The 14,240-nt window shown below is 40.5% G+C and overlaps 1 protein-coding gene across 3 annotated transcripts in view; it reads right to left on the reverse strand.

Annotated features, from left to right (window-relative positions):
* The window catches only part of DIS3L2 (DIS3 like 3'-5' exoribonuclease 2), a 201,515-nt gene that overhangs the window by 83,328 nt on the left and 103,947 nt on the right, over nt 1–14,240 (reverse strand). The gene's annotated exons all lie outside the window — the stretch shown is intronic.

Raw genomic sequence — 14,240 nt, forward strand, 5'->3', positions numbered from 1 at the left:
TACAAGTAGAATACTCCCACCATTATTCTGTTTTATCTTCAGATTAAGGAAGAGTCTGGTCTAGAAGTAGTTTGATTGAAAAGTTAGGTTAGAGAGAAGAGTACTACTGAGGTTTACTATGAGGTTTTGGCAATAACTTGAATTTGGAAATAATGATCATCCTCAGCTTTGGAAGTAATTATTACGTTTGTCCAAGGAATTCTGGTTTGATAATCCTCAAAGAACCCTGCTGACCTTTGTTTGCTCTGGAAGGACTAGGCTAGGTTTGAAGTGCTTATTTGTAGACTATTCCTAAGTGCAGTGGCTTCCCAATTATAATATTTGGTTCTTTATAGGAAATCACTAACTTTTCAGCATCTACTAATATGTTTTCTTTCCTCTATTTTTTTAAGATATTGTAATAAAATACAATATTCGTGATAGTGCCATTTGTTTATACACCTTCTTGCAAAGAATAGTATTAAAGCCTTTCTCTAGTGTCTCATGTTTTGGATGGATAAGTTGGTAACAGCTGTAGTCATTACGCAGTATATCTGCCTGGGTGCCCTTCTGATAGCTAATAGTGCTAGATTTCAGCACAGTGGGAATGGAAAGTTACACAGGCAAAGAGGAAGCGTGAGAAGGTTCAACCTCGTGTTAGGAGAGCCACCCAGCCTACTGTGCCCCCAGCTGGGAGTTCAGTAAGTGAGCAGCAACACGCAGCGTGTGACAGTCTGAATTTCTAACAACGCATCTAGCCAGTTTTATTAAGCCATGTTTGCACAGCACTTAGTATGTAAAGTATTATCTTACTTTTGTGTTGCTTTTCTACGCTCCATACAGCAGAGATGTAGAGGCAGCTGAAAAGCACATGAAAGACAGGAGCAGTGGGGTTTAGATTTGTCCACATAAGCTATATTCCACTGAAAGGCCCTGCAGAGAGTAAATATCATGGCAGCAGGGGGAGAGTGCAATAATCCCATTGCACACCAAGGGACAAATTCCACCACTCATTAGAAAGCTGGGAAAAAAAGGCCATGGATTAAATGGTTCACCTCAGAAAGCTGCCTACAGCTGTGTTGTGATATTATCAGATGCCTTGAAAACTGCTCTACACGGATTAGGCATTCAAGCCTGAAACTACTTAGACAGTAAGTCTTAGACCAACAGTTCAACCAATGGGTTTAATATTACACGTGCTTGAAGCCAACACACTCAGAAGGTAAAAAAAATACCGAATACTTTGAAGTCAATATTGTAATGTATTGACCCTGCAGGCAAATATTGACTAAAGGAAAAGGAGAGGGGGTCATTACATCATGCCTTTAATCGTGCTTTAATTCAATATGTGCACTCTTACATACATGAACTTTTTGTCCTCGTAGAAAATCGACAAACCAAGAAAGATCTCATTGCATGAGATAATAAAACATGGAGTTAGCCAACGAAAACACACTGAGCGGAATTAAATTTCACTCAGGTTTCCCACCAGAGGTTCTAAAAGCCAGGGTCAGCATGAACCCCCTGCTTTTGAACTTTTAATGGAAATTCTATCTAAATATTTTGTTACATACATTGACATAATGCAAACTGGCAGCTCTTGGGTTTGTCTTGCTCAAGTATGAATCACCCCATCTCCCTTGTCCCCCAAAAAACCCTGAAGGTACAGCACAGTACCGATCTGAATATCAGCCGATCTGAATTTTCTCAAATCATTACTTTTGCTTGTGCTGGACAAAATACCACAGTAATCCTGCACAGAAATACTTGCTTACTGCTCTTTCATTTTAATTAGCAAATAAACTAGGAAAGAGCTTTGTGGATAGAGAAATACTATTCACTAGGATTCTCTTTCAGGTTCCTGAACGGTTTTTCTAGTCTCATTAGTTTTAATGACAAAGTCACAAAAGGAACATTTTGCATTGCAAGCCTTATGCTATTTCCCAAAGTAAAAAGAAAGGCGTCCTGAATGAAAAGAAAGTTAAATCAGCACTTATTTCTTGAAAAAAGTCTTGTCATAGAGAGCAAAACTTGGGGGAAAGGGTGGACACCACATGGACCACACACCACAATTTGCTACGTAAGGCCTACTCCACCTTCATTTTGGTGAAGAAATCAACCTTTCCAGTAAGTTGAGGCTTCAAGTCTTGGCATGTTGCTCCCCATCTTGATAGACTTAATAGACTCTACGTCTCTTACAGAAAAGACTGCTTTACAAACCACAGCTTTGCTTCACCCCAAATTTAATCTTCTCCTACATAAAAGAAAGCTACAGCTGCACAACAACCCTTAAACATATATATAACTACCAGTTTAAGGATATTTTTAAAAAATGACATTCACATAAGAACATATAGGGGATTAAGTCAGACACTTTATATAGCCGATATTTAAGCAAGACCCGACGTAAACATCTGTTACAATGAAAAATGCTGAAGGCACTTGGATGGCTTCTTATATTCAATACTGCTGAGATTCATTTCATTCAAAATTATTTCCTCTGAAAGTGGGTGCAACTGTCATCTCGTTCTAACCCTGCCACTGCAAAGCGGCTACGTGGGAAATATTTAGCAACAGGAAACACAGTTTGGAATCAAACAGTGTGCGTTTGATCAGCTGGCTGCATCCTGTCCCTGCAAATACACAGGCCAGGCCACAGATGTCATACAGGAGAGGGGAGTCTTATTTGAAGTTAATCGACAGCGTTGCAAAACGCAGTAACAAAGGCCCTCAGCAAAGAGGAGCTCTCCAAGTTAGAAACAGGGAAATGGCTGGGCACGCAGCCAGCCAAGCTTCTCCGGGGCTAACACGCTCTGCAAGAGGGACAGGATTTGCAGCTACCATACGGCAAGTGGCCCAGTTCTGCCCAATACCCCTGCAGCGCTACAGCGCACAGAGGGACAATTTGCACTTTGTTCATCATCAAGTCTGTAACCACAGTGGTAGAACAGAATAGCCTGCGTGTTCTCCAAGTTTACAGGAGCCTGGGTCTCGTCACGGAGTTTACCAAATATTAGAGCTACTAACGGCTGGCCTCTCTCCATGTGATGCTGCACAAAGTGCACAGCAGTATTTTTAGATGGTTCAGCTCCTTGATTTGAGGATCTGGTTTGTTTGAACGCGCTCCAGGACGCTGTGTGCCTTAACATCGATACGATGTTAAAATCGAGCGGGCCACCTTACAGAAGAACAAAGAGCAGGCTGTTTGCTTTTTCCACTTCTTCACTGGTGATCTCATCCTCTACCACAAAACAGTTCAAAGTGGTTTTTTTTCCTTCGTTATGAAGAAAAATTAAAAACAAAAAAGGATTAACAAGAAAGGTCTAGAAGAGAAAGGAAAGGCCCTTTCAGTCTGTAATTACTCTGATAAAACCTGCCAACACAGCAAAGTTGTATCCAATGTTTGCCCCAGGAATCTGAAAGTTAAGTTGAATATATTTGAAGAGCATACAAGAGAGCACAATAGCAGTAAAGCTCTCTTCTCTTCTGCAACTCTAATCTTTCTAGCATAAACCCAGAGAGAAAGATCAAGCAAGTTCACTTCATACCTTGGCATATGCAAATTTAGGATCATGTAACTTAAGAAAAAAACACAACATTTCAAGGATAAAGCAGCAGAAGGTAATTCTTTAGCACTCAGACACACTTCCCTTTATTTCCACTTCACCTTCAAGCATCATCGTTCTCAAGAGAAAAGACAAACACTAGTAGAGTGTAAAGTCAACTTAAAACATAATGCCAAGTTTTTTGTACTAACCAATATTTCTCAAACTGTTGGCAACCCCTCAATTAGGGAGATACTGAAGAGTTCAACGGAGATTACAGAGTATTTGCTCTAGCCAGAAAATGCCCAATTACCTAGCTGCTGCCAGTAGTTAGAGGTAGTCGGCTGTTCCCTGACTAGCCCAACTCTTGCAGCAAATAATTACAGCTCTTTCCCATTCCCCTGCCCTGGGGGAACCGCGCTGCTGCTTTCTTATCTGCAAAGCAGTATTTAGCACCTTGTACAAGTTTTTCATACTTTTACAGAGAGATACAAATAAGCCTTTTACCTACATGCACATTTGTGTGTATTAGCAGTGCCACAGTATAGCATGGACAGATACATAAAGGCTGAGGTTCCCCTCGTGCACGATCCCGCACAAACAAGCGAGGACAGTCTTCACAACAGAGCCTCTGGTTGGAAAGGGACAGATGGAGGGGCCACAGGCACAGAGGGGTGGCCACAGACCTGATAAAATATAATACAAATCTTAAAGTTGCACTGAGGCAGAAAAGGGCACTGAGAATCTGGAAAGCTGCTGGAAGCAGCTACAGACTATCACAGATCCTTGACACGTGCCTTTAAAGGAAGGCCCTGTCTCGGGTTCATACAAACACCTCTTTCTCTTTGGCTTGTGTACAGAGGCTACCCCAGTACATCCACATTTCAAGTGTTGCAGAAGTGTCCTCTTGGGAGAGGGGAGAAAACAGGGAGAGCGCAGGAGAGGGAGAAAAGAGAGAGGAGGGGAGAGAAAAGAGAAAAAGAGCAAGAAAAAAAGAAAAGAAAAAAAGAGAGAGTAGAAGAGAAAGGGGAAAAGACAGAAATAAAAGCAGAACCATGGAAAGAATAAGTTGTATGTCTGCTCTGAAACATAAAGACAAATGTGGGTGGCTTTAATTCTCAGCTGAGGTTACTTTTCCAATGCAGAAAGCCAAGCTATTGTTCAGAAAAATCAGAGAGTACGTTTAATTTTACTTATTTTAAAATAACAAGGAAAGTACTTAAATTTTACTTGTGTGCCCTAGGGCCATTTTGCTTTTTGAAAGCACAATACAACTGAGCATGAAAATTTTAAAATTATCACACGATGCTCCTTTAGCCAACTGAAATGCCACTTAATTATGCCTCTTCCTTTTCTCTACGTAATTAATAGCTTTTTGTCTTTCTCAAAAGGCCTCTCTTCATCAACATAATTTTAAGACAAGACTCCAGCAAAGAGACCAGAGCTCTCTGTGTTGTCCAGCGAGCAGGACAAGTCTCCAGTATATGGATCTGCAGCTCTTCCAATGAAGCTGTGGTTCTTTCACTTCTTGGACTTGTAGATCTGAATACTGGCAGAGATGGGCTCAGGCTCCCTGGAAAGGAGACTTTACAACTTCAGTAAACGTTGCAACAACTTGGAAAAAGGCAGAACTGTTTGCCCAGACAAACAAGCAGTGGATAAAGGTCCACAAGATCCTATGTATTTCCAGGCTCTGCTGCCAGCCTACAGAAAAATGTCCCTATTAGAGCTCCTCTGCTAAAGGTTTGCATGAGAAATGTGCCACAGAACCGACTCCCTTTGCTCGCCAGGCCCAGAGAGGCTCTGAGACAGTCAGAAGCAGCCTGGCCAAGGTTTCAAGATATCTGAGCTCTTCTCCGAACCCTGCTTAGTCATTTTTTTCAGGGGTTGTAGCACCTGGACACACAGCCAACGTCAGGCCCCCGTGTTAGGCTCCTCGGGCTGCATATTCCCACGCAAAGGGAGAGGAGGCGGCAGCCACACACAGCGCACGCCAACCCAGCCACTCCACACGTGTGAATCAGACTGGAAACAGCAAAGGGCTGGGCCTGAGCTTTCGGTTTGCTTTGTAGAATACAATTTTTAAAATTTCTTCCTTTCTATCTTTTATCACTTTCACCTTCAGAGATCACATTTACATTCTTTTCTTCAAGAACTGGGCAGTGGGAATGTAAAAATGATGAAAGTTGAGCTTTTTCTCACTTAATTGCACAAATTCAGGAGCTGCAAGATGGACCAAATCCTCAAGTTAGCAGAATGACATTGCCCTCTGTTTTTGAGTTGATAAACAGCATGAGAGCACAAGGCAGGAAAAAAAAGAATTATCTTCAAAGGATAATTTCTCCCAAATTGAAAGTCTTGGCACTTCCTCCATTTCTGAAAGTATCTGAGACACCACCCATACAAACAGTCATGTTGCAAAGTGATGCTTTCAGAGATCATGAGAGAACAAGGAAATACTTGGAGCATTTCACAAAAATAAACCATTACAGGTTTTTTGTTTGGCTTGTTTCTTTAAGTTAAAAGGTCAATGAGGGACATAAATGAGCAAAATCCAGAATAACTGCTGCCTGTTTTGTACTTTTAAGGCACTATTTTACTCGGAGATGTCTCATAACTACTCTGACCTTTGGTCATTTCATCTCTGGTATCAACTGAATGTTAGAGAAATAACTAAGATTTTACAAACCAGTTTGGGATTGGCTCCAGGTAGGGTACAAAACAGAAATCATGTGCTCACTAAATACCTTAAGCAATGAAGAACAAGTGAAGATGAAAAGCAGGAATATGTGCTAGGAAAGGAATTGTTTCTAAGTGGAACATTTTCCAGAGTCTTCCATGAGCTATCAGTAATTCTTTAAATAGTTTCAGAATTATGAGGAGACTTTATCTATTCCTAAGTTAAATGCTGGGAGCAGGTCTTCCCTACGAATTGCATATGGCCTTTGTCCATAGCAGCTAATAAATTAAGCATGTAGTGTTCCAAAACCATTGCTAATCGAGTTTAAAAGCTACCTTTTGTCTGGCAAAACAAAGTCAGTACACCTCCATAACGTGAGTTCTCCCAGCACTTTACACATAGCACATTACAGACCCCCGAGTTTCAGACACAAAACAGCACAAGCCAAATCAGTTAAGTACAATTTCAAATACTTTGGCCAAGGGTAGCATTTAAAGCCGCTGTGAGGAATGCATTCCCCCACGCTGCGCAGCTCTGAAGCGTATGCTCTGAGAAGGCTCTTGGTCAGCATGAGCTGTTCCCGGGCTCTCAGGAGAGCAGGAGGGTCGACCCTCCCCTAGGAAACATGGGGTAAATCTTTTGGTGACAGTAGTGGTCCCTGAGTTCCAGCTTCCATGAGCTGGTGATCAATCATAAGTTGGGTCTCTAAACCTCACAGAATATGTCAAAACATCTGGGCAAAGAAACACAACACACTAGTATCCTGTCTTACGGGTCACCGGAAAACATGTGCAGCTTCTTCATCAGTATGCGATAGGAGATGCTGCCACGCAGGACACACCTATAGCCTACATTAGTCCTGAAAACTACCATCAAATCTGATGTGGTAACAGAGAATGAACTCTTCTATGCAAACGTAGTATGTGATATGCAAACATAATGCAAACTGTGCAAAGCAAACGCAACCGTTGCACCATTAAGTCAGATGCTTCACAAAGGAGGAATTCTGCCAGAAAAAACACACCAAATACTTAAAGGGACAGAATTTGCACAGCATGTACAAGATAAAGTACTGAACTGTAAACTGAGGGACGTAGAGAATGATATCCAATAGAATATGTACATGACAAAGATTTGTTCACACCACTGAGCAAGAAATAAGCGGGGAAAAAAAGAGTTGAAAGCAGAGCATAAGTATCTTAACAGTAAATGTCAGGTCAGGCCAGAGCCTGGGACCACTGAGGAGGGATAGCGTAATGATGGGAAGGGAAGATCGTGCCATTTCTTTGACATTTGGCGAGCAATGGTGGACTAGACCAGATACAATGCTTCCTTATCTAGCAATGCCTATGTACCACCTTCTGCCTGCACAGGTGTTCTCTCCATTCCTACACTGGCATCTGTTCAGACTGCAATGGGTCAAGGGCAAGCTGTTTTCCTTTGCGCCTGCACAAGCACCTGGCAAACTTCAGGAGGTTCTGAAACAGCAAGTTCCACTGAGAGGTGTTAGGAATTGTATTGACTTCTTCACAAGATCTAAGTGCAGTGAATAAAGTGAAGGGGAAGTAAGAACCTCAGATATATCCAATTCATCCACTGAATGCGAGTGCTTGCTATATGGTCATTTTAGGAAGAATATCGAGATGACTACTCGCAGCTTAGGCTCAACATGAACCTTTGTTACTCTGAGTCTCTCCTAAGCACTTGACAGATGGAGTTTCAGCCCTTCACTAAGACAAATTATCAAGCAGATCACTGACGTGATGACTGTGCTTCTGTGAACTCACATTTCCAACCCAGGAAGCACTCCTTGCTGGTAGACAGAAGTTACCAAAGGAAACTGAGCATTAGCTCTCTCAAATGCTCTCATTAACAGCGAGGCTCCCAGCCAACATGATGAAGGTTAAACAGACAATTTCAGGCATTCGCGTCATCAATTGTTTGTATTACTATTCCAAGTCCTGTTCAAGAGGCTAACTCTATTAGGAAACCAGCAGTCTTTAAATTCAAAGAGATGGGAAGTGGCACCCAGCAGCTTTCAAGATGAATTATCATCATTTTGGGTGTAGGACGTCATCCTGTTCCTGAAATGAAGGTTTGGAGTAGGGAGGAACCAGTCTCTCTCTAATGCTAGGTCAGACTCTTTTGTCATATCTGTATTGAACACAGTAAACCTAGGCTGAGAGTGAACATTCCCAGGCATTCAAAGAGACCTTGGAAAATAAAACTAGGCCAAACACATACAAATTACTTCCACCGAACAGCCTTGACATTTCAACTTTGAGAACAGAAGGCAGCTGCTGAGATTTTACCTTTTGCTGCTTAACTTATTTATTTTTGGAAAGATTTCCAAAATAGTTCCATCTGTACCTGGTTTTACACTTTCTGCGTAACTACATAATAGTCAACAATTGCATAATGTAGCAATTTATGCTGTAAGACGACATTTCCCTTGTTCAGCTAGGTTCTTAAACCTCTGCACTGCAATAAATTAAAGTTAAAACAATAGCCCAGTTTATGAGGGATCTTGTCATTTTAGAAAGCTGATAATAAAGCATGAGGCTTCAGCAATAACATCTTTGGTGTCTGCATGCAACAGAACACATGACTGAAGTTAACTGTGTGGGAATTTATTCTTAGCCATTTGTACGCCCATTAAAATTCATCTTCCTCGTATATCTTCCGATTCTTATCTGCTTAATTTACTGGAAAACTGTTTTCTCTAGCTCTGTCTGGCCATCATCTATCATTTGCGGTTCTTCTCTAAAGACCCTCTGGGTCCCTGAGGTCCTTTGTTGTGAACAGAAATCTTAGACAGAGGACCAGTGCTATTAAGTCTGTTCATACAGGAATTTCTGGATCTTCTCCCCATTACCGCATTCCTTATTGGCAATTCTATACTCTCCTTTTATTTTCTTCAGTATACAATTGGACACTATTGTTTTCAAGTCCATATACATAAATGCTTTGTGGAATTGTCCCAGGTCCTGAATTTGTGAACTGCAATGATCCAGAAGCTCTTTTGCCCAGAGCACCTCTCTTCATTGCAGGAAAATAAATGCACTTTTAAGAATAATCTCCACTGCTTTCTTTGTGTATTATCTTCATTTGATAGCTGTTTTCAACATAAAGGTTTTAGAAGAAGGATGGGATCTTTATCAAGGATCTACACTCGATAAAAAGTTCTTTTGCAATGAATAAAAATTGAGGTTATCAATATATTCTGACTATGCTAAGAAAAATAAACCAAGTTCTCCAATCTTCTTATAAATTGCTTTCAAATGCCTACAAAAAATGCTTTAACAAATTATGTTCTAACAACCAATGCTCCAACCAAATCCAAACTCCTTTTTTTTTTCCTAAATCCTCTCCCAATACTCTTTATCACTCACTTCAATGACATATCTGGCAGTTAGACTCAGTCTATTCTCCTTTCAACTACCATTAGTTTGGGGCAAGCTGCTCTATCTTCATTCAAGCTGAGGGGAAACCTATACTGTTGTCTCACTGATTTCAAGAGAAATGTTTGGTAAAGGAAGGATGATGCATTCCAGCCCTCTGATTCCACTCAACCATGTCCTCAGAAATTGGAAGCAATGGGTTTTCAGAGACAATGCTATGTTACTTTAAAACAGGAGGCAAGACGTACCATGCATGGTGCAATTCCTCCAGCATTACATGGAGCACACTACACAGCAGTGATCTGGATTTGGCAAAGACCTGAGCGTAATTGCGTATTTCAAAGAATCTGCAACCACAAACTCTTGACGGACAGAAATGTACCAGTTTCTAATCACTGCAATATGCTTTTTCATTTTCCTAGTGACACAACATAGATCCTAAACAAAAACATACTAGACTAATCAGCAGGTAACAGGAAAGCCAAGCTAATTATGTCTGCTACCAAAGGAAAAACTGACCAGTCTTAGGCACGATCATGCTGCTTGTATGTTGTCTTTATTTTTTCCATATTTGACTCTTGCAATACATCTTAAGTAAATTGCAATTTAGAGTCATTTTATACTTATGTATTGATGTGGTCTTTCTGTCATTTTCTCCCTAATCTGGTATGTGTTGCTCTTAAAACTTACCTTACAAGCATTGTAATTTCATAATGCAACTTCTGCTCCAACACTGGTCCATTTTTCAGTGTTTATCTTAAGCAACTCAATCCAACAAGACTCAAACGCCAAACTCTTCCTATACTTTGTGCTGTAGGAACCAAATGGATTAGCTAAAAGTGCCCGTATCAGTGCTGCTAAGGCAGATAATTTTTACTCTTCAGTCCATAAGGAGCTAGAGGAGAAAGCTGAATAGACGAGGGAATATATACACGTCTTAAAAAGAAAAACCTAAGTACATAGAACTTTGCCAAATGAAAACAACTTATCTAAGAACGAGGACAGAAGGAACAGAAAGGTGTGTGGGGGGGGGTCAGCTGAGATGGCAGAAAACACTGTAAAGCTATTAGGGCTCTACAAGCATACTTCAGGCATAAGTCCTTGGGGCTCACTCACTAGGGGCTGTTTACTAAGGTGTCCACAAGGACTAAGAAAAGCCCACTGTCAGTAGGCCTGTAGTAGACAAGGGATAATTTGACCATTTGACAAAACATTGATTGGTTTTACCAAGTATGAAAGATGCTTCTTGAACAGAGATGTAAATCTTCGTTCTCTTCAGATCCGTTTCAGAAAACTGCAGCCCACTGTAGATTCACTGGTATCTGCTAAGGCGGAAAGGCAGCTCCCTTCTAGATCTGGGACATTATGAGAATCTTTCCTCTTTGTTTAGAGACCAGTTTCATGATGCTCAGAGAAACAGAATGAGATTTTTATCTCATTTCCACTAGGTATATTTTATTTAAATTTCTCCCAAAGGGGTACAGGAATTTGAAGGGAAGGGGAAAAGAACTCGGGGTGGCACGTTGTAAAAATCCCATTTGATTTGGTCATTCAATGCCTGTATCTATATATAGGACCCTGCTCCAAAATACAGACAACCAAAGTCACTGAGGGAAAAACCTAAGGCAAACAGCATGTGCAATACATTTCTATTCTGCAGTATCACAGTTCTTCCTGAAGATGCAAGATACTTAATGTATGGAATGGCATAGGGACACAAGAGTGGCAAAACAACAGTGGGAGCCATGCTAGTCATCACTCAGACGAGAAGATGCACAGAAACGCTACCTGTATGGTCCACAGTACTGCCTTGAAATCAGCATCAAGAGATCAGGACACAGATAAGACAACCCCTCAGAAACACACAACAGTGATTTCGATAATTTCTTTCCTGTCATTCCCTGACATTTCACTAGATGAGATTGCCTGCCTTGAAGTTTCTCAAATTTGATCTCCGTGCCTATGAGCAAGCAGCTTTCAAGCACAATGCAATTATATCAGTTGTGTACGTTACTGGAAACGTACTAACAATACTTGCAAATAGCTCCCAGAAGTTTGGCAAATGTATGAAATTTGCCTGGTTCCACTTGGACATGCAGGTCACGTGCCATGCATATATATATAGAGAGAGACAAAAATAGATCTTTAATAACTTTTTCATTTTGGAGGAAAATATTCAGGCTTGAAAATCTGAGGTTTGTTTTCTACAAATATTCTATAATATTTGTAGAAACTAAGAAATGCTTTGTTACGTGCTTCTAGCTCCAGTAATTTCCTAAAGCATGTGCAGGAAGCATCACAAAAGAGCATCAACTCAAATGAACTCATTTAAAACCTCAAGCTACCCCGAAACATCTCTACGAGTGCTGTAGAACTGAGCTGCAGTTCAGATCTATCTTTTACTCCAAGATCATGCTGAGTCATCCAAATGGAGAACAGTTTGTTCGTATTTCTAATGTTGTTACATAAATAACCCTATTTTTATTCTTTATTGGGGCTGATCTTATTAAAACACACACACACAAGTGAGAACAGCAAATTTAACCTCTCTACTGCTATCATTAAACAGTAACGAGGAGCACAACACTTAATCAAAAGCAGACTGCAATATAAAATGCTTTTAAAACCAGGCTGGCCCACTTAAGACATATATCCCTGAAAAGTTTCCAACTCTTGCAGTATCTTACTGTGAGTTCCATTAAAAATACAGCTATTCCCACAATCATCCCGTGCTTCCTTTCCTAGTGACACTCTGCTACTGGGCAGCTTCCTCAGGAAAGATTTGTGGACTACTTGTGCAAAAAATTCCCTCCCATCTTCTGAGTATGCAGCGTAAGTAAATCTTCCATTCAACGACTGAAAGTGAAAAAGGTGAGACTGCCAAGTTTTAAAACTCAGCAAAGGTGTGAAAATAGTCCCTTATCTCTCTTTTCATGTTGCATAAGACCCTTTGAAGGCAAAGAAGTTGCCACAGTCTTGAATAAGCTAACAATAAATGCTCGAGGACAAAGAAAATTCTTCTTCAAAATCTTACGAAACGCATTCATTCAGCTGTCTGATAGCAGAAGTATTAGCAATGGGTGATTTTTTTCCCTTGTAGTTCTTATAGTTGCTACAAACTTTCAGAGATGGACATTTTGTGAATTGGGTACTGCATTTGCAGTAGATTTTTGGAGATCTCCTGACATCATGAGCATGCCAGACATGTGGTTTGCTCATGCTTTTTTTTTTTTTTTTTTTTTTTTTTTTTTTTTTTTTTTTTTTTAAGTGTTTTACATATGGGCAAAAAAGATGGAAAAATAATTTCTTGAAACTGAGTTTATGTTTGGAATAAAATCTGTATTAACTCTTAGCACAACTTTGTCCTCATGAGAGATGCAGTCTTGTCAGTCCTGGATGAGCTCTTAACCTCTAAAATAATTCTTTGTCAAAATAACTGCAGTTACTACAGCAACTTTTAAAGTCAAAAATCCTCAGGGCACCTCTAAAAATATGTCAAGTGGCTCTAGTAAGTACAAGATAGAGGAGCCCATAAAGGGCTCTCTTTAAGAGAGAAGAGTCGAGAACAAAAATTGCTTTAACAATAAATGAACACAAAAAAGTGAACCCAAAGGAGTCTCAGTTTCACTCCTGACCCAGAGGTTTTGAACCTTTCTAGATTCATAAATTTCTGAAAATTGAGTCAAAGCATAGATCTTTTAAAAATAAATTCACACATACTGATGGCTTTATACATTTACTTTTCTCAGCCACGCTTGGTGGACCTAGAGCAGTCCATGTAGTCTTACACTGTTCCACAGACACTGAAAAACACCAAGTGAGACTATGACCTTCTTGTGGGCCAAAAAGTAACAGATCCACAGCGAGTGATGCATACAAGAAAACATTTTAGGAACTCATGATCCAAGATGGATTTGGATGTCTCCTCCCGACTACAAGGTAAAGGTCTGAGGGCTGAAATCCCCATGGTAAAGATTCCGAGAGAATTTCCACCCCTAGGCATAGACCAGTGCTTTCCAGGTACAGGAAGATGGTGATGAACTAGTTCAAAAAGCCAATTTCCTCACAAGAATGCAAAATAAGGACCGTGGGGAAGAGTACACACAACAGGTAACATGTGCGCACACACTTCTGTCACTTTGTTCTCCAAGAAGCAGATTATTTGATGCTCAGGCTTTGGGGCTGAGGATCTAGTACCTGTAGATGAAGCTCTGGTGGTATACTACATTTTGGGCAACAAGCTCTGCAGCTATGTCTCTGAGGTGACACCTTAGAAAGTGTAACAGAATATAACTAATACTGTCAATTGCATGTGAAACAAATACTCTATATAGGAGGCTCACAAAACAACATGCAGATCAGGAACAGGTTCATGAATTGCTGGATGAAGTCTGTGCCTCAGAAGCAGCAGCACATTGGGAGGAGAACAGAGAAGAGTCCTTCATCAGTATGGCTCCTGTGTTGTTCTTATCACTCATCTTCCTATAAAAAGATCCTGCAAGCACTTCATTGCAGGACATCAGTAGTTCTAGTTATGGAGATACACGTGATTACAGTTACCAGACTGGACATCTCTGCTTCAGATTTATTTCATGGCTGAAACAAAGTGGCAACACAGATACAACACAGATTTCC

This window comes from Rhea pennata, chromosome 9 (genome assembly GCF_028389875.1).
Source record: "Rhea pennata isolate bPtePen1 chromosome 9, bPtePen1.pri, whole genome shotgun sequence".
In the NCBI taxonomy this organism is placed as follows: Eukaryota; Metazoa; Chordata; class Aves; order Rheiformes; family Rheidae; genus Rhea; species Rhea pennata.